The sequence below is a fragment of the Trichosurus vulpecula genome, chromosome 2, assembly GCF_011100635.1.
Source record: "Trichosurus vulpecula isolate mTriVul1 chromosome 2, mTriVul1.pri, whole genome shotgun sequence".
NCBI lineage: Eukaryota > Metazoa > Chordata > Mammalia > Diprotodontia > Phalangeridae > Trichosurus > Trichosurus vulpecula.
The window spans coordinates 321,339,854-321,364,359 of record NC_050574.1 but is presented as its reverse complement, the minus strand read 5'-3'; the positions used below and the strand labels follow the sequence as shown (position 1 = coordinate 321,364,359).

At 41.6% G+C, this 24,506-nt stretch overlaps 1 protein-coding gene across 2 annotated transcripts in view; it reads left to right on the top strand.

Moving 5' to 3' along the window:
• Positions 1-271: 271 nt before the first annotated feature.
• Positions 272-24,506, top strand: part of MRAS (muscle RAS oncogene homolog) — a 118,785-nt gene continuing 94,550 nt past the window's right edge. Inside the window, exons 1-2 of one of the 2 annotated variants that reach the window (XM_036745311.1) lie at positions 273-714; positions 1,319-1,447. The gene's annotated coding sequence lies outside the window, so the exon portion shown is untranslated. Of the gene's footprint in view, positions 715-1,318; positions 1,448-24,506 lie in introns of both variants that reach the window. The other variant, XM_036745312.1, reaches the window with a different exon arrangement.

Here is a 24,506-nt window from a genome sequence, read left to right as displayed (position 1 = left end):
CCTTCTAAGCCCTGGGGGTGGGGGGCACCGACAGAACGAAAGGTTCTCAGACAGAAGCTTCCCTTAAGGTCCTCCCGACAAGTTTCCCGCTTTTAGTCCACCTTAAAGCCAACTCACTGGAGCTCCAATGGCCGGATTGGGCTATTTGTGAGAAGAAAGGCAGGGGGGCGGGAGCTGGGAGAACGAAACCAGCTGTAGGTCAGCGTCCTTCCCCCAGCCTCCCTGCTGGACCCGAGGGCTTGTTCCTGCATCCCTGCTCTCTGGCTCGCAGGTCTCTGCCCACCAGTGCGGTGCGGAACGCCTCAGAGGCGGAGGGGCAATGCTGAGCTCCCCCCGCCATTTCCATGCAGGGCTATTTTTAGCTGCCTCTGTTGCAATATAAAGAATGTTTGGCGTGGAGAGCTCTTTGCAGAGAGGGTGCGTTGTCACTTTAAGGAGGAGCTGGACTTCAGGGGGTGGGGACAGTTAGCAGAGGGGCTGGGGTGGCCTGGGTTTCAACCACTACCTTGGGAAGACCGGGGTTGTGTGTGTGTGTGTGTATGTGTGTGTGTCTGTGTCTGTGTCTGTGTGGCTAAGGACGCTCTACTAAAAGGGTTTGCAAAAGACTCTGAGAAAGCCACCATGGATTTGTTACGGGAGGCCGACTGATTTTCCCAGCGCCAACGTTGGGCAGTGACTTCACCCAGGAAGGACTGTGCGACAGCTCGGTTAGGGGTGAGTAGCCCTTAAAGGGGTGGGGGGAGAACACTGCGAGAGGCAGCAAGAAGAAGAATCCTTCGATCTTGCCCTTCTGTGGCAAAAGGGCCACGTATGAACAAGCCTCAGCATCCCCCTGTGATGGAAGCCTGTGCATTGTTCAAGGGCAGTATGGGCACCATTCACCCTACCTCTTCCCCTCTCCCCGTAGATTGTGGTCACGCGTTTCAATCAGTGTCCTCTTGTGTACATTTGACCACAGGATTTGCACTATTTCGAGCTCCTGTTATGATGCCTGATTTGAGAGGGGACGAGAGAGATGAAGCCATCCCTCCACCCCAGCCCCGAAAGATGCTTCGTGGAGAAGCTCTAAGTTGAAAAGGTCTTCCGTGGCTCCCAGCCCTTGTGGTCCTTTGCCCGAGCTGTGGGGAGGGGTACATCTAGAAGAAGTGCTGAACCCCGGAGCTCTTTTAGTGGTCTGGAAGGATGAAATGGCAAAATGCTCCCCGTATTATTCTCCTCCCTCTTTGAAAGTGAAAATAGTGATGATAAAATAATAGCTGTAATTAGCCATCCCTCAGAGTAATTAATCAAAGCAACACTTTTTTTTTTAACCCCATAGCACTGCTCATTTGCAAGCCAGAGAAGCATGTGGCTGGCTTCTGGATCAACTCTTTGGATTAGTGGAGCTGGTTTCCTTGTCAATCCCAAAGCCTAGGTTGTATCCACTGGTTTGAGGAACCAGTCAGAGGTGAGACCCTGTCCTGGAGGTGTTGCTCCTTCCTTTCCCCCTTTCTCTCCAGTATCGATGGGTTTTCAGTCTCCAGAATCCACAGGCTTTTATTGTCAGAGCCTAAGAATTGGGGCTTGGAGGGGTTTTCCATGCAGTCACTGGAAAGAACTTTCTACCAGAAAGGTTGCTTTAAAAAACAAACAAACAAATGAAAAACCACCAATGCTTCAAGTAGAGGGGGGAAATGGAGCCGCTCTTGGAGTGAATGGAACATTCCAAGTCTGGGGAAGATTAGTTGTTTGAGTTTCTAAATGGTAAATCATCTGTGGGTTAAATTCTGAAGTTCACAGTATTCTCCCCGGGTAGGAAACCCTTAGCTAGTGAAATCTGGAGACTGCTTTTCCTTGAATTACCTTCTGCAACCTCTTCTACCTGCATATATAGCTCGAACCTAGCCTTTTTCCTATAGTGATATTTTTCCTATAGAGATATTTTCATGCTTTTCATTTGAACAGTGATCTAAGAAGTTTCATTTTTTGCTTAGACAATTGTTTATCCTATTTTTAACATGAAGTTCTAGAATTCTGGTAATGTTTTTGTCAAGTCCTCCTTTATTTTTGAAGATGATAGGACTTGAGAGTAGATTAGATTTATAGAGTCAGGTCTGGCTGTAAAGGTCAAATTAGAATCAATGGCCCCTCCTGCACAGACTGCCTGGGAAGTCTCTTCTTAGATTCACAATAACAATTCTAATAGTTCGCATTTGTACAGCACTATGTATGAGTCAGGAGGCTTGGGGATTTTTCCCTAGCCCAAGTTACTTAGCCTTTCTAGGCCCCAGCTTCCTCATCTATAAAGTAATGTGACTGGATTGATTCCTAAGGTTTCTTCACTGTTTTATGCTTTATCTCACTTGATCTCTGTGATGGCTCTGTAAAGTCAGTATCAGCATGATGACACCCCCTGCCCCATTTTATCAAAGAAACTCGGTGACTTGCTCAAGATCCTGTAAGAGGAAGAGCCTTGACTTCAGCCCAGGTCTTTTGAAACCAAGCAAATTGCTCTTCCCACACACCACAGCAGTTTCTCTCTTAGGTGGCTGTTGCTCTTTGCAGTATAGCTAGACTAGGGAGTCAGGAAGAGCTGAGTTCAAATCCTACCTCTGATCCTTAGTAATTATGGGTATGGAGCCTTAGTTTCCTCATATGTAAAACAGGAATGATAATACCTAGATTAATACCTATAGAGACCCATGAGCTAATGAGTGAAAAGTGCTTTCAGAACTTTAAAGCACCATAGAGATGCCAGTTATTATCATTATTATAAATCCCCACACCCCCAGCAGGCAAAAAAAAAGACAACTCAAAGCAATTTCATTCCTCATGGGTACCTCCCAGCAGCTCAAGGAAGAAGAGAGAGAGAGCAATAGCAACTGGGGACATCACTGTCTATGGTCAGCCCACTTTAGCTTACTGTACACAAGTTGCTTAGACATCTGAGCTGTTCTTTTTATAAGCCCAGCCCTGTGTGGGTGTGTTATGATGAGTGTGGTTTTAGGACGAGTGGACTGGATATCTTCCAGGGCCTTCTTGTTGGTGAGTTTACTTCTCTAGTCGCTGGATGTTCACTATGGCTCGTAGGTGGCAATGGTGAAGCTATCCAAGAAGCCAGATGTGTTTTCTGTGGAAGGTTCAGGTCCTGTAACTGTAAATGAAGGCTAAGAGCATTTCTGCTTTAGGGACTTTTCATTAGATTAAGAGCTTGATGCCATGCCTTGTCCTCCAGCGGAATAGAGAGGAAAAGTATTTATTAAGCCCCTATACTGTGCCAAGCACTGTGCTAAGTGCTGGGGATACAAATAGAAAATCAGGGCAGCCCCTTCCTGTCAAAGAGCTCACATTCTGATTGGGAGAGAACCCATAAAAGGGAGTTCATGTTTATGTTCAATTCAGGACAGATGGAAGGGCCAGGCAGCACTGTTTCTGGTAGGTAAAGTAATAGCTCATGAGAGAGGACTTTTGAGCTTTATCATTGACTCATAGTTTTTTGTTGTTTTTTTTTTTTTGTTTTGGGGTCTTTTTTGTTTTGTCTTGTTTTTTTACAGGGGAGGCAGGGCAATTGGGGTTAGGTGACTTGCCCAAGGTCTCACAGCTAGTATGTCAAGTGTCTGAGGTCAGATTTGAACTCAGGTCCTCCTGAGTCCAGGGCCAGTGCTCCACTCACTGTGCCACCTAGCTGCCCCTATTGACTCATAGTTGTAAGGGACCTTAGAGATCATCTAATCAAATGTCCTTATTTTACAGATGAGGAAACTGAGACCCAGAAAGCCTAAGTGACTTTTCAAAAATTATACAGCTAGTACATAACTGAGCTAGGATTAAAACCCAGGGCCTCTGAATACAAAATCACTGATCTTTCTATGACAGCACATAATCAGTGAGTCATTGTAAGTGTGTTGCCTAGAGAACCAAACTCACTCATATTTTCAGCTCTATATTTCTAGTGAAAATCTTACCCTGGGCCTCAACATATTTGCTTTGGCTCTAGAAGCCACGCGTTCTTCTCCTTTCTTTCCTCCCACCACCTTCTACAGTTTAGGAGCCAGATGAATATTTTAGCTTTGGAGGAAAGAAATACAAAAAAAAGCATTCACTTGTTTGTTTATTTAAAGATAGCATATTGGTTGAGGGCATCTAATTCCAACTTCAATTATAGCCCCTAAGGGTCCACAGAAGAGTTTTGAAAGATTGAGAAAGTCCATGGCAGGGCTCATCACCTCTGAGATGGATATTCCCTGGGCCATGCCCATTGGGCCTTTCCTTGCCTAGTCCAGTCCTCTTTTCCACTTCTATTATGTCTGTGGAAGCTAGAACTGAATGATCACTAAAGAGCCCTCTGGTGTGGCCCCTGGCCCTGTTCTTGTAATGTGGCATTGCCCATTACAGCCTTACTCTCTCAAGTTATAGTCCATATAAGCTTTGAGGAGCCTTCTCCCAACTCCCACTGAAAAGTTAGGTTCCCAGAGTTAGACTGGCTACATTACCCTCTTGGGTTTCTAGGGGTAGCCCTGAGGGGTCAGAAGGGATCCTCTAATGCCATTGACTCAAGTCCCCACTGGTGTTCTTCCTTCTAAGATTATCAGTTCAGAATCAGTTTAGTCAGCCAGCCTTTAAGTAGTTTTTAGAAAGGGGTACTTATTAAGGTGTACAATATGAAAAGTTGGGACATACTCTCCTACAAATACATACAGAGTCTAGGGGAATAAGGGCTCAGGTTTGGAAAGCACATAAGGCCAATGGGTAGTTCCTTGCTGCTATAGGCCCTTTCCTCCCATTCTTGAGGGTCTCAGGAAATTCCCCTTAAGCATGATGTAGTCTCATTGATAGGCTCCTTGTAGAGTTATGAATCTAGGCTGCCTATGGCTCCTGATAAAGCAGACACTGCCACCAGCCAATCTAGAATGTTATTTAGGACATCATGGGAAATCCAACATCCCAAGGACCTTTGGAAGCTATAAAGGTCTTCTGGTAAAAGATAGTTGGGGGAAGGTTGCTTCTCCTTCTCCACCAGGCAGTTCCCACTCAGAGGTTCAATTAAAACTGCACACTCACTCCAAATTTTGGAATTACCTTCCTTCTCACCTTACTTGACAATTTATAGACTATCCCTGGTGCAGGTCAAATTTCCCTAGCCTGTCCAAAAATATCATGATTCTTGTGCAGCATCATTCTAATCAAACACCTTTTTCACACTTAATTGAAGGTCTTTTGATTTATTGACTGAGACATGATCTCACCTGGTCAAACTATCAGAGCCAAAATGGGGTAGAGTAGCTTTAAAACTCATCCCCCTGTCCCCTGCAAAGTTAAGTGGTATTTTTTTAAGAAGAAAGTAATTATGGAACTTTGTAAATGGGGGTGGTGATGAATGGAAATATGCACGAAGAGGAAGAACTAAGTACAGTTATGTAATTTTAAGTAAGATTACACTGAGTATAACAACTGCTTCAGTGAAATGCTAGGCACCTAGTAACTTGGAACGCAGAATTTGTTGAGCCCTTCATGAACCTATGCATAAGGTGTATTGTCAGTCTACAGCAAAGTGAATCATGAGATTCCACGTATGCTTTCAAAAGCACAATTATCCACCCAAGGCATATTCTATGTGCCCGTCTGTAAAATTTGATGAGCCAGTAGAATGTAAGCCCCTTAAAGGCTGAAACAGTTTCTTTTCCATTTCACTATCTCTGTTGTCTTGAATATAGTAGATATTTAATAACTAGCCATTGAATAAAGTCATAAATTAACATTGAATTGAATGTTTAAAGTTTATGATGAGTGCCCCACGTATCCAAAAATGTATTCTGACTCTTACCTCCTGGTCCTGTCTTCCCTGTTACATGCTTCAGTGCGTGCACAGGAAAGGTAGAATAAGACTTGGTCTACCACCCAGCTGCTCTTTGCTCCACCGATAAGGAGGAATGACAATATTTAGTCTGAAACTGATCATATTCCTGCAATAGTTTTAGAAGGTTAGCAAATTTCTTGAGGGCAGCTTAACTTGCTTAGTTCATTTAGTTCATAATGTCAGATGACTATTTGAAATCTATCAAACACTATCTAGACGTCTGAATCCTGTTCTCTATGCACTTGCTGTGTTTGATATGCAATGGTCTAAAGCAGGGGCTCTTAACCGAGGGTCCATTGACCCCAAAGGGGTCCAAGGATGGTCTTAAAAGAGGGTCTGTCAACTTTGATAAGAAGCAATCTGTCTTTATCTTCACTAACTTCTGAGATTCAGCATTTCCTCCACTTATTTAAGAACATTATACTGAAAAAGGGGTCCATAGGGTTCACTAGACTGACAAAGGGGTCAATGATATTAAAAAAAAGATGGAGAACTCCCGGTCTAAAGCAACATTGTAGTTTTGAAGTGCATGATTTTGAATTCTGTTCAATACTGGAGGATTCTAGTCGGCATCTGGCCAGTGATGGAGATCTGAAAGAAGCGACAGTTGTTTCTCATTGAAGACAGTGGTGATAATGAGGTCTTCATGTCTTCAGTGTTCTGTATGCTTAGATGCATAAACAAGAAGTGGAAAAAAAAAACTATGTAATTACTGAATTATTAAATGTTCACCATGTGCTTAGAAAGTTTCAAGTATGAAAGGCCCTCAAGTGCCAGAGCTTTACTGTTCTGAGAGCACTGTCAGCCTCTTCAAAAGAAGAGTTGATGGCCAGGTTATCTTACCTTGCCAAGGATTCTGTGCTTTGCAGGAAGCCCTTCATCCTACATGGTGAAATGCCTATTGAAAAGAGTGTTGAACTATCACTGTCACTCCCATATAAAATAACCTCTGTCTCTGTTGAAGGTGGAGCCATTTGTACCCAGAGGTATAGTGAAGGTCCATACCTATGTCCATACATACCCTACAGAGATATAGATAGAAGTCTTTAGTTTGGTATAGCTAAATTATTCTATAATAGCAAAGCTCCTACCTCCTAGGATTGTTCTGAGGATGAAACGGTCATATTTCTAAAGCTTTTTCCCCTTTCCCTTTCCCTTTCCCTTCCCCTTTCCCTTTCTCTTAGTTAACTGCTACCTGCTGCTACTGATCAGTATGCTAGTTAGTTTGAGATGCATGTGTCAATGTTGTTTTCTAGCCAGTCAGAAAATAAATTCTCTGACCAGCTAGAAAACAACATCACTTCGGTGGTTAGGTATATTTATTGGCAAGCAGCTGCTCAATCTCAGCAACATTCTCATTAGATCGGCCTTTGTGGCTTTATCTGACAGATTCTCCCATTACTGCTGGTTAATCTGGTGGATTTACCCTGTCATTCCTAGTTCCTAGAGGTGGCTACAAATGGCTGTTGAGATGGTGTTATTAAGCTCCTTACAGACATCTTCATTCTTTGGAAAGCTGACAGTTAGTGGATGGTGCATCTGAGGTCAGAACACATGGATTTGACCTTGGTTCGGATCCCTGTTCTGCCACTGGTGTAACAGGAAGTGGAGATATTGGACTAAATTTGGAGTTTGAATCCAACTCTGTCTCTCACTACGTGGGTTACCTTGGGCAAGTCCCTCAATTTCTCTGAGCTTCAGATTCCTCCTCTAAAAAGCAAGGGGGAAGTTAGACTAGATCAGGGGTTCTTAACCTGGGCTCCATTAACTTATTTTTGTTATTTATAACTGTAATTCGGTGTAACCTTTACCCTGTTTCTAGTTCTTTGCTACTACCCAAAAATGCTGCTATAAATATTTTAGTGTGTATGGAGACTCTTTTTATCATTGATTTTCTTGGTGTACATGCCTAGCAGTAGGTCTCTAGATCAAAAGGTATAGACATTTTATTTACTTTCTTAGAATAATTTTAAATTTCTTTCCAGAATAATTAGACAAATTTACAGAAAAAGAACCTTATAAAATAAGTATGGCCAAAGGGCAGAGGTTCTTAACCTAGAGTGCATCGAATAGAATTCAGGGGGTTAATGAACTTAGATGGAAAAAAATTGCATTTATTTTCAATAACTTCTGAATGAAATTGAAATTTTTTGAAGGATCTAAAAATATTATTCTGAGAATGGGTCCATAGGTTTCACCAGACTTCTATGTGTCTGTGATATTAAAAAACAAACTAAAAAAACCCTGGTCTAAAGCATAATTCAGTACCTTTCTCACTAATGCTCCACCTTTCTCTTGTTAGCTCATTCCAACTCTTATGTAGATTTTGATGAAAACATCTCTTAAATTCAATACATATGTATTAAATATCTGTTATGGTAAGACCCTATATAGATGTGATAGGAGAAACTGATAGGCTCTCAGAGCCAGCAGCACAATAATGAAGATGACAAATACACAAGTGACTAGAATACAAGACAGAAAGAAGTTGATAAATACCATAGGAAGAGTACAAACCAAATGCTATGAGAGTTCATAGGCTGGAGAAATAATTACTATTTGCTTATTTTTGAGTGGGGAGGGGTCAGGCTTCATTTAAGGTTACATTTGATCTGGGCAGCTAGGTGGCACAGTGGATAGAGTGCCAGGCCTGGAGTCAGGAAGACTTTAGTTCAAATGCAGCCTTAGACACATTAGCCAGTGTGACCCTGGGTAGGTCACTTAACCATGTTTGCCTCAGTTTCCTCATCTGTAAAATGATCTGGAGAAGGAAATGGCAAATCACTCCAGTATCTTTGCCAAGGAAAACCCCAAATGGGATAGGGTCACTAAGATCCAGATATGACTGAAACGAGTGAATAACAGCAAAAAGAAAAAAACCCAAGCATTTCCACAGGTGGAAATAGGGAGGGTTGAAGGCATTCTCAGCCAAGAGAAAATAATAATATCAGCAAATGAATGGAAGCAGGAAAGAAATCACATTTGGGAAAGTGAGTATTTCAGTTTTCCTTGAAGCAGGACCTGTTTTTTTGTTTTGCCTTTGTATCCCCAAGACCTAGCACAGTGCCTTACACACAGCAGACCCTAATCAATGCTGTTGGATTGGATTGAAGCGTATAAAATAATACACTAAAAGTAGTGATGGAAGTTTGGAGTAGTCACAGTTTAGGGCTGTGCTGTCTTGAAGGGCCCTGAATGTCAGGCTGAGTCATTTGGACTTATTGTAAAAAAAAAAAAACTTTTGTAATTACCCCCTTAGTGCTAGTTCCTTCCCTCTGAGATTATCTCCAGTTTATCCTTTCTATGTCTTGTTTGTAGGCAGTTGTTTACATGTTATCTCACCCATTATTAGACTGAGCTCCTTGAGGGGAGGGACTGGTCCACCCCTCCCCCCCATCTTTCTTTGCATCAACAGGGCTTAGCACAAGTACCTAGTGCTTAATAGATGTTTTTTGACTTGATTTGTGATTCCATTCCCTTTTGGGGCACCCATGGCTTCTCTGAAGTTAGCTCCATGTCAGAGTGTGTCTGGGCTCCTTTCCAATAAACTGGCCTTGACTCCTAATTTCCCATTTTCTAGCTATCTCCACAACCATAGTAAGAACTAGTAGGAAAGACAAAAAAGACATAGGGCCTCCTCCTGTTTCCCACTTATCTTGTTCTTTTTTCCATGCAGGAGAAAAAACAAAATCAGGTAATACAAGTATCTTTCTGCAGAATGTGAAATCCCTATGACATTGTTCCCTTAACAAGAAGGAGGCAATTTTCCACTTGATTCTTCGTAGTTTCCTGCCTCCCATTACTTATTGGCTTTATAGCTGAAGTCAAGTATAACTTAATTGGTATATAAGAATTGTACATTTTTTCTTTAAAAAGACTTCAATTTTTTTTGTTTTTATATATATACCTTTATTTATTATTTAGATATACCTTTGTTTCTGAATTTACCCTCCTGTGTTTCCTACCTAGAAAACCATATCTTCTGGTGAAGATTTTAAAAAGGAAGAGAAAAAATAATCAATAAAGTAAAACTAAGAATTGTATAACCCAGGGTGGGGAACCTGTGGCCTGGAGGCCACCCTCAAGGCCACAGGTTTCCCACCCCTGGTATAAACCATATATGATGTACATTTTCTTATCTCTTCTCCAGGGCATAGTTTTGTCATTATAATTAGTGAATATGCAATTTTGATTTTTTTTTCTTCCTTTTTTTTCCAACAATTCTTATGAGTTTTCCCATGCTTCTCTGAATACTTTATAATCATCCCTACTTATGTCACAGTAATATGCTGTTCACACACCGCAATTTGTTTGGCCATTCCCCAGCTGATGGGCATCTACTTCGTTTTCAATTCTTTGCTACTGTATAACATGTTGTTCGGAATATTTTAGCCTATAGAGGACCTCTCTATCTTCCTTGGTGTATATGCCTATTTGCTCTTTTTTCAAATAGCTTTTGCTACTAGGACTTTACCAGAAACTTTCAACAATAGCCTCTGTTAAAAAAAAAAATCAGACCCAGTTACCTCACAGGCCCCATATGTATCCCTGAGGCAAAAAAAAAAAAAAGAACTTTTTGGACAAAATCTAAGTAAGGTTTATCAGTAGGCATTTACTCTGGTTTCATAACAGCCCGGGTGAATGAAACCCACAGACAATCCTCAAACCTCTTTTAGTTAGGTGGCCTTAGGAAGTTATGACTACCTTTTCTCAGCTCTACTAATAAGATATGAAGCTGACAGATCTAACTGCTTCTTTCTTTCCTTTTCTTTCTGTTCTGTAGTGAATATGCTGATGAGCAGTAAAATAGGGAAAGGCAGAGAGCATTAAAACAAAGTGACTCGGAGAACTGAGACTTGCCTTTCTTTGGAAAATATTCTGAGATTGGGCCTTTGAAGATCATTTCCATCCATTGATATCGAATTATAGAGATTTCTTCAGCAATCCACAGCTGATGTTTAGAAACCGGATCTTTCCTTTCCTTTAAAAAAATGTTAACTTGTATGAAACCAGTCAGTCGAGTAGCATTTATTGAGCACTGGCATTGTGCTAAACCCTGGATAAAAGACTGCCCCTGAATGCTATTGTGCTATTTAAGAAAAAAAAAAAAAGATATGCAGGCAGATTTCAGAAAAACCTAGACTTACATGAACTGATTCAAAGTGAAGTGAGCAGAACCAGGAGAATATTGTACATTGTAACAACAATGTTGTGTGATGACCAGCTATGATAGACTTAGCTCTTCTCTGCAATACAACGATCCAAGACAATTCCAAAGGATTCATGATGGAAAATGCTATCCACATCCAGAGAAAGAACTGATAGAGTCTGAATGCAGATCGAAGCATACTATTTTCTCTTTATTTTTTGTGTTTTTTTTCCTTTTGTTCTGTTTCTTCTTTCACAACATGACTAATATGGAAATATGTTTTACATGATTGCACATATATAACCTACATCAAATTGCTTACTGTCATAGGGAGGAGGAAGGAGGGGAAAAAGCAGGGAGAAAATGTGGAACTCGAAATTTTATAAAAAATGAATGTTAAAAATAGTCTTTACGTGTAATTGGAAAAATATTGGAAAATATTTAAAAGGCGGGAGGGAAAGACTGTCCCTGCTCACAAAGAGCTCACAGTCTGGGTGGGAAGGAGGGGCAGAGTAGACAATATGCAACAATTGTGTACAGACAAGGTATATACAGAATAAAATGGGGGTAATCTCAGAGGAAAGGCATGATGATTCAGGAGGCCTAGAAGGCTTCTTGGAAAAGGCTGTACTTTAGCTGGGATTTGAAGGGAAACAAGGAAGCCAGGAGGAAGAGATGAGTAGGGAGAGAGTGTTCTAGGCATGGAGTTCTAGGCAATGAAAATCTTGGGAGTGGGGTCATGGAGTATTGTGTGTGGGGAACTGCAGGGAGGCAAATGTCACGGGGGAGCAGAGTATTTGGGAGGGGATATAATGTGAAAAAAGACTGGAGGAAGGGGGCCCTGGTAATGAAGACCTTTAAAAGTCAAACGGAGGATTTTATATTTGATCCTGGAGATAATATTGGAGTTTATTGAATAGGGGAGTGATATCATCAGATCTGCATTTTAGGAAGCTCAGTTTGACAGCTGAGTGGAGGACAGACCAGAGGGGAGAGAACCTTGACACAGGTACACCAACAGCAATAGTCCAGGTTGCAAAGTAATGAGGGCCTGCACCAGGGTGGTTGCAGTGTTAGAAAGAAGGGGAAGTATCATGACACAAATCACCAAGATTCAAGGTGAAAAAAAATTCTAAATATTTGGTCTTGTGTCTACAAAGCATCTGGACAGATGGAAATTTTTGCTTTCCTCCCAGGGGAGGCAGGGTGGTAGCGGCGGCAGGGGGCATTGATTCCCAGCTTTTTTGGAATTATGATAGAGCATTGTTTTTGGTTGGGGGGATGTGCCCTTGTTTCTCAAAAGTGTTATATACAACAACAGAATGTTTTTCAGTTATAACTTTAAATCAGTTTAAAGCTTCCACATCCTCAGAATTTCACAATGCCTGAAGATCATTTGAGATAGCTTAAGTGTCTTAAATAGAGACTTGGGAATCTTTGGCATAGATAACACCAGCAAAATGTGTACATAAGTATATTTGGGCTTTTTAAAGCTGTCTTGTTAGTTTCCCTTTTCTGTCTTATTTCCTTTGGGGGCCCAGGACCTGGTAAAAACTGACTCCTGTCTCTGCATAGAACTGTTCATTTAACCTTCTGTTCTGCAACATTAAATTTCATCTCTCTAGGTCTTCTCTCAATGCTGGCTTTATTATAACCAGAAATGAAGGAGGAAGGGTGGAGTTAATGTGCCAAAGCCTCAGGGCCTTGGTTAAAAAGCAATTTCTGTAAGAAATTTCTTCTTAGCCCTTCCTCATCCACTTTTCTATCTAGTTCATCCTCCTCATTTTAGGGATAGGATATTGAGGCCCAGACAGGTTAATGACTTGCCCAAGGCCACACAGTAAGTTAGTGGCAGTAAGAACTGAGACTAGATTCCAGCATTCCTGAGTATTAACCAGTCCAATGTTCTCTCTACCACTCCATATCGCTTCATGTTTTTTTTTTCTTTCCTGATTTCCAGCTGAGCCCATGGAATTCTCCTTTCCCACCCCCTCTCCCTCCCAATCTCAGCAGACTGTGTATCTTGCTGGGATAGCAAGAAAGTCAGAATCTACTTATCTAGGGAATGGGTGGGTGTTTCCTGCATGTTGAAAATTTTACTGAGGAAATCAAAATAAAGAAACAAAGCTTTCATTTTACCTCTGGACTCTATAAACAAGGGAGGGACCAAACAATAGAAAGGCAGGAGGAGGGAACTGGTCATTTGGCAGTTCAACAAAATATTTATGTTAATAAAACACCCTAACACCAGAAAGGCTGGCACCCGGAAAGTGAGGTGAGGTGGTTAGCATGTGTAGGAGAGGTGCTATCACAGTGCATTGGGGAAAGTACAGCATTGGTTGCTGGGATGCTCAGGCTTTAGTTTCGGCTCTGAGGCTAGCTAGCTGTGCCATTTGGGTGGACTCACTGCTTCTCTAGGTATCAGTGTCCTCGTCAGCAAAATGGGGGTGAATATAGCCTAGATGGTGGTCCCTTCTAGCTCTAAAACACTATGAAGTACTATAGAGTTGCCTAGCAACAAGCAAACTGGACGTACATGAAGAGATTACTCCTGCTATCTGTGAGTCTGAAGATGTAGGTTTGAGTCCATTATCTGGCTTTTCCTAGCCTCTGTTTCCTCATCCGTAAGAAAAGGGGATGGGTTATAATCCTCATATTGCCTATATTTCTGGGTTGATGTGGGAAAAGTGCTTTATAAACCTTAAAATAACAGAAAGCTAAATCAAAGGGCTTTTTCTCAGTCCTCTTGGCCTTATTGTGGCTTTTGACTCCCTCTTCCTCGACACTCTCTTCTTTGGGTTTTTGCGACCTTGGTTCTCCTGGTTCTCCTCCTTCTACCTTTGTGGCCATGCCTGCTGGATCATCTTCAAGACTCAAATCCAGCCTCAGACAGCTACTAGATATGTGACCCAGGGCAAGTCACTTAACCCTGTTTGCCTCAGTTCCCCACCTTTAAAGTGCACTGAAGAAGGATATGGCAAACCACTCCAATATCTTTGCCAGGAAAACCCCAAATGGGGTCACGAAGAGTTGAACAGGACTGAAACAACTGAAAAACACAAAACGTCATGTCCTACTCCCTTCATGCCTGGGTGTACCTCTGGGCTTTGTCCCAGGCCCTTTCCTTCTGTCTGAATGACAGCTTATCCACTGCCAGGGGCTCTACTATCTCTATGCAAATGATTCGCACTTTTCCGTATTCACTCCTCATCTCTTCCTGTGCTGGTCTCTCTGCCTGGATATGATATAGGTTTCTCAAACACAACATATCCAAAACATTTATCTTAGGCCCCTAGGCCCAACCCTTTCCCTAACTTCTCTATTTCTTTGAAGGTACCGTCATCCCCAGGGTCATCCTGCACACTTCACTCTGGTTCATCTAATGTATGTAGTCAGTTACCAAGTCCTATCACTTCTATTTGGCAATGACTCTTAAATCTGTCACCTTCTGCCCCTAGCCCTCATCACCTCTCACATGGCCTGGATGGTCACAGCCTCTGCCCTTGGTGTCCCTGCTTCCAGCCCCTCCCCTCTGCAGTCCCTCCTCTGCACAGCTGCCAGATTGATATTCCTAAAGCTCAGTGACTCTCTTTGCCTTTAGGATAAAATCAAAACTCCTTTTTTTCTGAATTAAAGTCCTTCATAATCTGGTTCCAATTTCTTTGCAGACTCACATTACTCATCCTCACTCATGCTCCATTTCACCCAAGTTGCCCTATGTACACAAAATTCATCTCCCACCTCCATAGCTTTGCCCGGGATGCCCCTTTTGCCTAAAATGCTCCTTCTCCTCTTCCTTATAGGATCCCTTGCTTTGTTCAAATTCCAGCTCAAGTACTGCAAATGCTCTTCCTCTCCCCCACCCCATCATCTCTGCCCAATCCATTGTGCTTACTCTGCATATATGTTACATATGTTTATCTGTGTACCTGTTGTTTTCTCCCAGTAGAACATAAGCTTCTTAAGGGCTAAGTCTTTTTCATTTTTATATTTCTCCCCGGCACCTATCACAATGCCTGTCAAATATCAGGCATTCAGTAAATGCTTTTGTCTCCAGCTCATTTACAGATGAGGAAACTGAGGCAAACAGGGTTAAGTGACTTGCCTAGAATCACACAGCTAGTAAGTGTCTGAGGATGGATTTGAACTCAGGTTCTCTAACTACTGTGCCACCTGGCTGCCCTTCAGTAATGCTAGTTGAGTTGAACTGAAAGCTATTGTGATTATTTGCATGTCAGTATAAAGTCTATGACTTAAGTGGAAACCCTGAGTTGGTGAATGATTACAAAACTGGCACTTCTTACCAGGTTTCCTAAGACTGTCAACCCCTAACACAGAAATGGGAGGCTACCCTCTGGCAGCTGTGAACATCTTTTAGCCTTTACTTGCTCTCAAGTGACTTAATGGAGCATTACAAAGGTTAGTCCTGCTTAATGCTTTACCTTCCTGTTAGGTAGGAAAGAAGGAAAGAAAGAGAGAGAGAAAGAGAGGGAGAAAGAAAGAAGGAAGGAAGGAAAAGAGAAAAAAAGAGGAGAAATGAACTATCAAGGTCGAAGACTGCTTACTAAAAAGATTTGAAAAAAAGGACAAGGACCAGCCATTTCCATAAATCCACCTGAATTCCCTGGGGTTCATAAACAGACTTAAAAAACAAGCCCAAACCGCTCACCAGCCTAGTTTTTGGTGACAGGTTACATAGCCTCTCCAAAGTCAAAAACTGACGCAGCCCTGGTGAATAGCAAGACACAAAGCCTGGATGGTGGCCTTGCCCCATTCTCCAGATAGCTCTGGCACAAAGAGTACCTCAACCTGCCCAGCCCGTGTTAGTGGGAACAAACTGGTCTTCATGTAGCATGCTATTAAAAACTGAAGCGTAGAATTTGAAGAATCCAAAGAATTAAATATGAGTATTTCAGAGGGCAGGGGGCTTAGTGGTGTAAACAGGCTGCAACATATAACAAATAAGGAACCTTGAAGAATTGAGGGGGGGTAAAAGATGTCATCAGGGTAATGTATGACCAAAAAATATAAAGTGGGTTAAGGGGATGTAATGGTAATTAAGGTGGAACTTCTTTACTGTTTTCTCTTTTGGAGCACTTAGGTAATCAAGTGCCTTTGATGAGTCTGGCCTTTGTTTCTTTGATTAAATCCGGAGTCTTTGATGACCTGCTTATGTCAAGGGAAAACCTAGTTCACATAGGTTTGAATCACATGGTTGTGACGCCCTTTGACCCTGAACAAGGTATCTAAACAGAGGTTAGCATTTTGTTTGGGGCTCTCACTCACTGAAAGAGTGTAATGTATTTGACCAGACAAGACTCAGGGTAGCTGCTGGAGCCCCCTGGCTGTGAAAATCCAGATGTTGGTGCCCCTCTCTCTGGTAACTATGTAATTCTTTGGTCAGACAGCTAGAGGCCTATCTGTTGATAACTGTGTGTGTTTACTCTGTTTCTATTGTCTCTGTTTGTAATTTCTGTTTGTATTTGCTCTGAAGTTTAGGGTGCTGGCTTTTCCCCCTGAACTAAGTAAATGATATATGTATGTCTGATTAAAGTAAGATTGTTAACCCCTTAAAGTTGCTTTCCTTAGAAAAGCAGATCAAAGAACCTGTGCTAGCAGCCCTCCTGTGTGCTGGTGTTATCAGTCTTTCACCCCCGACAACAGCTGCTAGCAACATTGTTGTTACAGGGGATGAGACAACCTGAGAGGTCTATTGGGATCCTCTCAATGTCAGGGGAAATGGGAAAAGGCCTCTAGCACTTTGGGTAGAACCCTTATGATACACCTATGACAAGGCCTGCATAAGATTTGCACAGATGGGCAGGCATGGAAGGATTGAAATCTATATTGTGGAATAGAATATTAAAATTATAGATTCATTTGACTATTTTGAGAGGAAGAAAGGAAGGAAGGAAGGAAGGAAGTTAGGAAGGAAGGAAGGGAAAGAAGAAATAAGCATTTATTAAGGACCTGCTATGTGCCAGGCATTACACTAAGTGCTTTACAAATACTATCTCATTTGATCCTTTACAACAGCCCTGGGAGGTAGGAGCTATTATTATCCCCATTTTACAGTTGAGGAAACTGAGGTAGACAGAGATTAATTGATGTCCCCAGGGCCACAGAGCTAGTAAATATCTGAATTCAGATCTTCCTGATTCCAGGCCCAGCTCTCTACCCACTATTTCATTTAGCTGCCTGGTAATATTAAAGAGCAAAAATCTTGAGGATCCTCTAGCCCAAGGGTTCTTAACCTTTTTTGTGTCATAGACCCCTTTATCAGTCTGGTGAAGTTGATGGGTCCTTCTCAAAATCATTTACATGTTTTTTTTTCTTTTAAATTCATAATTTCACTTAGCAGTTAGTTAAGTCAAAAAACATTGTTAAACACCCACTATGTGCGAGTCACATGTACTAAATGCTGATTGGTGAAAATGAAAGATATATTTTTTTGCCCATCCAAGTTAATGGACCCTGGGTTAAGAACCTCTGATCTAGCTTAACCCCTCCATTTTTTGGATGAGGAAACTGAGGCTTAGGTGAAGTGACTTACCCAAGGGAATATAAAGAGTTAGTAGAGCTGTGATTTGAACCTGTCTTCTATTTCCAAATCGAATACTATTTCTTCTCTACTTGAGCCGCCTCTGGGTCATACCGCCCCATGCAGAGAAAATTGCCACGTCAGGGATTACTGTTCTGATCAGTCTGTCCCATAAGCAGGTTATAGAACTGTTTTTTTTTTCTTGCCAAAAGGCTAGAACAAGTGAGGTAACTTATTGAACATTGTATTTTGGCTGCAGAAAGACTCTAAATCCCCGCTGCCAGCTTGGAAGTCAGCAATGGGAGGTTCTAAAAGCCACTCAGCCCCAATGAGATGGTGTTCAGGGTAACAATTGCAGAGCTGAGACTGAAAGGGCTATGTCACTAGGAAGATAAATGGGAAAACACAAACTCCTTGCCAGCAACAAATGCTCTCACACCCAACTGTGTTGAGAAATGAAGGGGAAGGAGTTATACAGAAAGAAGTTGAGATTGCAAACCATCTCGAAATAGCTATTTTTTTTTAATTGCTCAATTTGGAAAAGGGAAGGCCAAGAAGACAGTGTTGCTCAGTAATTGCCACAATCAAGAAGAGCCTTGTAGTTTGGATGAGGAGCTGGAGAGAGACTGCCTGAAAGTAAGGCCAGGTCCACTCAGTCCTGATCAAATGGAGATATGGCTTTTAGTGCGATGCAATGGTATGAACTCATCACTTGGAGTCAGGAAAACTGGCTCCGACACTTATGAGTTGTATGATCGTACACAAGGCTCTCTCTAAGTCTCTTTTATCATCTGCAAAATGGAGATAGTAATACTTGTGATGCTTCAGAGTTGTAAGTAAAGTGCTTTGAGAACCTGAAAGTGCTATTTCAATGTGAGTTTTATTTTGCTTTATTCTCTTGTATATTCAATCCATACTGAGTCATTTTGAAATTGTAAAATTATAGATTTAAAAGGGCCTCTGGAGAGGTAAGCCAATTCATGCCCCCTTTGTTAAGACATAACCAGACCAATGAGAATTTGCCTTTAAAAAAAAATAACAGACTTCCAGGGAAGATGAGCCACAGCCTCTCTTGGCAGCCTGCAACAGTGCTTAAATTCTTGTTTCATTGACCTAAACTCCCCTTTTGTCTGTTTATCTTTGTTACTTGTGAGAAGGAAATTTTGTTGCCAGCTTCAAGGGTAGTTAGGTTCCTTATTGGATTGAGTACTTGAAAACCAGAATTCAAATCCTACTTTAAACACTTACTAGCTGTGTGGTAAAGTAGATAGCAGGCTGGCGCTGGAGTCAGGAAGATTCATCTCCCTAAGTTGAAATCTGGCCTCAGATTCTTACCAGCTGTGACCCTGGGCAAGTCACTTCACCCTGTTTGCCTCACTTTCCTCATCTGTAAAATGAGCTGGAGAAGAATATGGCAAACCACTCCAGTATCTTTGCCAAGAAAACCCTAAATGAGGTCACAAAGAGTCAGAAATTACTGAAAAAAAATGCCAACAAGAAGTTGTGTGATTCTAGACACATCATTTGACTTCTCTGAAACTCAAAATGGGAATAATTATAGCGCCTATAGGATTGATGCGAGGATCAAATGAGACAATGTCTTCGAGGCGCTTTGCAAACCTTAAGATGCTCAATACATGTTAGCTCTTATTAATTTAACAGGTATTTAATAAATGCCTGTTATATGTAATGGACCTTCCCACCTGAAAACCACTCCTATATTTGAAAACTTCCTTTCCAATATTTTCTTCTTCAGACTGACTCTCCTTTGATCCACTTAAATTGGCTAAGGAGTATAAGATCATAGATTTAGTGCTGGAAGCGATATTAGAAGATCATCTTGTCCAATTTCCTCATTTGATGACTGAGAAAAATAAGGACTAGGGAGATGAAGCAATCTGCCTGAGACCGTAGAGGTGGCAAGAGGCAAATGGAGGATTTTACCTCAGGTCCCCAACTCCAGATCCGTCCCCTTTTCCACTGCACTCACATGTCTCTCTTCAGGGCTTAGTCTTCATGTACTTTAGTTAGGGCCAGAACCTAGCAAAGGAATGGGATTGTCTTGTGTATACAACTAAGGCACTGCTGTTGGAGTCCAATTTTGAAACTCATTTCATGTCAGAGGTCATAGGAACATGAAAATCAAGTTAAGGCAAGTCTTTCGTTGTTCAGTCATTTCAGTCAAGTCCAACTCTTCATGACCCCATTTGGGGTGTTCTTGGCAAATATACTGCAGTGGTTTGCCATTTCCTTCTCCAGCTCGTTTTACAGATGAGGAAATTGAGGCAAACGGGGTTAAGTGATTTGCCCAGGGTCATCCAGCTAGGAAGTGTCTGAGGCTGGATTTGCATTCAGAAAGATGAGTCCTCCAGACTCTAACTATTGCACTACCTAGCTGCCCTAAGGCAAGTCTAGGAGCATTTATTAAGCACCTGCTCTATGTCTGGCAAAGTTCTAAGGACCAGAGATGAAAAGAAACGCTAGGACAAGCCCTTGCACTCTAAAAGTATACAGTCCAATGGCAGAGAAACCATGCAAAGAGATATACACAAATACTATATACAGGACAAATTGGAGATAGAGAAAAGGCACTAGCATTAAAGGGGGAGTGGGAAAAGCTTCTTTCGGAAGGTGAGATTTTAGCTGAGACTTGCAGGAAGTCACAGGGAAGCCAGGAAGAGAAGATGAGGAGGAAGAGCACGCTAGTGAAGGTGCATGGACTCCGTAGTTGGAGCATTTTGTTCTAGTAAGAACAAGGAGTCCAGTGTCGCTGGAGAGCAGTGTCCATGGAAGGCAGCAAGTTATAACAGGACTTGGAAGTGGGCAGGGCTGGGTTATAAAGGTGTTGTTGGTTTTTTTTTTTGAGGGAGGAAGGCAGGGCAATTGGGGTTAAGTGACTTGCCCAAGGTCACACAGCTAGTAAGTGTGTCAGGTGTCTGAGGCCAGATTTGAACTCAGGTCCTCCTGACTCCAGAGCTGGTGCTCTACTCACTGTGCCACCTAGCTGCCCCTATGAAAAGTCTTAAAAGCCAAACAGAGAATTTTATATTTGATCGTGGACGTAACGGGGAACCACTGGAGTTTATTGAAGTGTGTGTGAGAGGGTGGGGGAGTGATATGATCAGACCCAGACTTGCATTCTAGGAAGATCACTTTGATAGCTGAGTGGAAGATGAACAGGATGGAGAAAGACTTGAGGCAGAGAGACCAAAGGAACTTTAGAAATTATCTTGTACAGCCCTCTCAAATTTTTAATCTTCCTGTCCCTCCTACTCACAGAGCCATCCCTTCTAACAAAAAACTAAAGAGAAAAAAAAAGTAGTTTAGCAAAATTAATGACATATCAACTGAGTCTTATGTTGTGTACAGCTGTAACTCACCTCTTCAATGAAGGAAGGAAGGTTTATTTTCTCAACTTCTCTCTCAATTGGTTTAGGGAGTTTGTTTTGTTTTGTTTTTACATTTACATGCCTGCGATCATTATTTATACTGTTTTCCGGGTAATACTTCACTCTGCATGAGTCAACATGATTTCCCATGTTTCTCTGAATTGTTCTCCCTTCTTCGCCTCTTCCTCTTCTCTCCTTCCCCCTTCCCCCACCTGCTCTTCTCCTTTGACCAGGGTTGTGATAACTCCTGTGGAGCAACCTCCATGAGCAGCTTTCTCTACCAATGCAGATTAACATATAACATCTTCTCTGTTATTTATAATCTTAAGAGATATGCCTAAGGCACTAAAAGGTTGTAATGTTCCCAGAGTCACACAGTCAATATCCCTCGGAGGCAGGATTTGAACCTAGTCTTCCTGACTATGACGCTGACTCTTTAGCTTTCATGTCAGACTGCCTCTCTCCTAACTTCTCTCAGCTCAGTAATATTCCATTACATTCACATACTATGATTTATTTAGCCATTCCTCCATTATTGGAGGAAACATCTTTGTTTCCAATTCCTTGCTATCATAAAAAAAGTGCTGCTATGAATGTTAGGCAGACAATCTATGGGACTTTTCTTTCTATCTTCTACTTCCTTTGGGGCATATACCTCTTATCACTGGGAATCTCTGGGTCAAAGGATAGGGACATTTGAGTCACTTTCTGAGCATGATCCCAAATTGCTTTTTTTAAACAGTTGTACCAGTTCACAGTTCCAGCAACAGTGTATTAATGTTCTAGCCTTTCTATAGCCCTCCAACATGTACTTTTCTCATCTCTTGTCATCTTTGCCAATTTGCTGGGTGTGAATTTAAATCTCAGAATTGTTTTGATTTGCATTTCTCTTCATAGCTATTTGGAACATTCTTTGGCATGGTTATTAATAGTTTGTGACTCTTCTTTTGAGATCTGTTTGTTAATATCTTTTGATCGCTTATCCAATGGCCCCTGATCATATATTTGTGTTAGTTTCCTTACATATTCTGGATATCAGACCCTTATCAGAGATATTTGTTGCGAAGATTTTTTTTTTCTACGGAACAGCTTTCTTTCTTCTCTCCTAATTGCATTAATTTTGTTAATGCAAAAGCCTTTCAATTTCATGTAATCAAAATTATTTATTCCATCTTTTGTGATCATTTCTGTCTCTTGTTTGGTTAAGAGCTCTTATTAGCCATGAAAGGTACCCAATCTGGTTCTCATTGATTTTTTGTTTTTGTTTTAGTACTATGGTGTTTCATATTCAAGTCATGTATCTATTTTGAGCTTATCTTCTATGGTATAAATAATATGGTGATATATGGTCTAAGATCTAATCTCATTTTACAGAAAAACATAGTAATAATTTTAATTAGCAGCTAACATTTACATAGTGCTTACTTTGGGCCAGACACTGGGCTAAGTGCTTTACAATTATTACCTCATTTAATCCTTATAACAACCCTTGGGAGGTATGTGATGTTATCTCCATTTTAAAATTGAGGAAACTAAGGCCCAGAGAGGAACAATGACTTGCCCAAGGTATAGTGGTAGTAAATAACAGAGTTGGGAATTTGAACCCAGGGTCACAGATTTCAAACCCTGTGCACTTAGTGGTTTAGAATAAAGGTACAAATACATTTTTTAAAGGATATAGATAGATGATCGTATGTGTATAGCCTTTATCAGATTGCATGCCATCTTGGGGAGGGAGAGGTAAGCGGGGGGGAATTTGGAACTCAAAATCTAATTGTGAATGTTGAAAACTGAAAATAAATAAATTTTTAAAAATTAAAAAAAAATAAAAGAAATAGATAGGAGCAGCTAGGTGGCACAGTGGATAGAACACTGGCCCTGGAGTCAGGAGGACCTGAGTTCAAATCTGATTTCAGACACTTACTAGCTATGTGACCCTGGGCACATCTTTTAACTCCAATTGCCTCAAAAAAAAAGACATAGATAAATTTCTAGATGTCAAACTGATGATAGAAACTTATCGATCAATAAATCAATCGACAAACATTTGTTAAGTCCTTACCATGTGCCATGCCAGGCATTGTGCTAAATACAAGAGATACAAAGACAAAAATGACAAAAGTTCTTGCCTTCATGGAGCTTGCAGAAAACAACACGTATATGTAGCCTTCTTTGGGGCAAGATCTCTTCACCTCAAGACGTGTTACATACACTTATTTGTTGCTGTTGTTCAGTCCTCTCTAACTTTGTGACCTAGTGGACTGTATCACATCAAGTCCATGGGATTTTCTTGGCAAAGGTAGTAGAGTGGTTTACCACTTCCTTCTCCAGTAGATTAAGGCAAACAGAGGTTAAGTGACTTGTCTGGGGTCACACAGACAATAAATTTTGAGGAATGATTTGAACTCAGGTCTTCCTGACTCCAGGCTGAGCACTCTATCCATTGAGCTACCCAGCTGTCTCTACAGATACCAATAAGTAGATGCACTTTTTTGGTTATTGGTCAGTCATGTCCGACTCTTCGTGACCCCATTTTGGGATTTTCTTGGCAGAGATAGTGCAGTGGTTTACCATTTCCTCTCCAGCTCATTTTATAGACTAGTAAGTGAGGCAAACAGGGTTAAGGGACTTGCTCAGGGTCACACAGCTAGTAAGCGTCTGAGGCCAGATTTGAACCCGTGAAGTTGAGTCTTCCTGATTCCAAGCCCAGTGGCATTGCAAAGGCTGAGCTGCCTTCTATAAGCTGCCTTCTATAGGAGAAATTGATATAACTTAGTTTTCTTATCTCCAAAACAGGGAGGTTAGAAGTCCCTTTCTGATATGGATCTTTGATTTTATGCTTTGAAGGACATCTCCTTCTTTTGGGGGTTATCGAGTAAGACAAGACCTCTAGCTATTGCCATTGTCAGAAAGAGAATGGGTGGTGGGGAGAGAGGAAATGAATTATGGGTCTGATTCAGAACCACAATTCAGAATTCCCTCCCAACCCTCTTCCTAACTTTCTGGACTTCAAAATCAAGCCTCTACTGCTCTCTCATCCTGGAACTTCCCTTGGCATGTGGGGCCTCCTCTCCCTGGACCATCCTACCACACCTGTGGACTGCTCACTCTGACATACACCTCTGCAAGAGCTGCCTCCCCTTCTCCCACGGGAGAATTCCTCCCGGAGCCTCCATTTTGTAAAGGAGCCCAAGCTGGCCTTCCTTCATTCCCCTTCTGGCTCTGTTCCTGACATTTTGGATTTCAAAATCATGAGCTGGGTACCTTCATTCTCCAAACCAGCCCCCTCTCTTTTCAGCTCACTTTACCTTCTTCCAATTAGAACAGAAGCTCCCTGAGGGTTTTTTTGCTTCTATTGGTATTCCCAGCAATTAGCATGTGGCCTGACACATAGTAAGCACTTAATAAATGCTTGTTTCCTTCCTTCCTCCTTTGAAATAGGTTAACCTGGATGCCTTTTCACATGAAGGGAAACTGAGACCCAGAAAAATGAAGGGATTTCCTTTACCACTGTATAATGTTTGGCATGGATTCACCCTTAGGTCCTCTAGATGTGAATTTTCACACTCTGACCACTAATTCAGCAGTCCA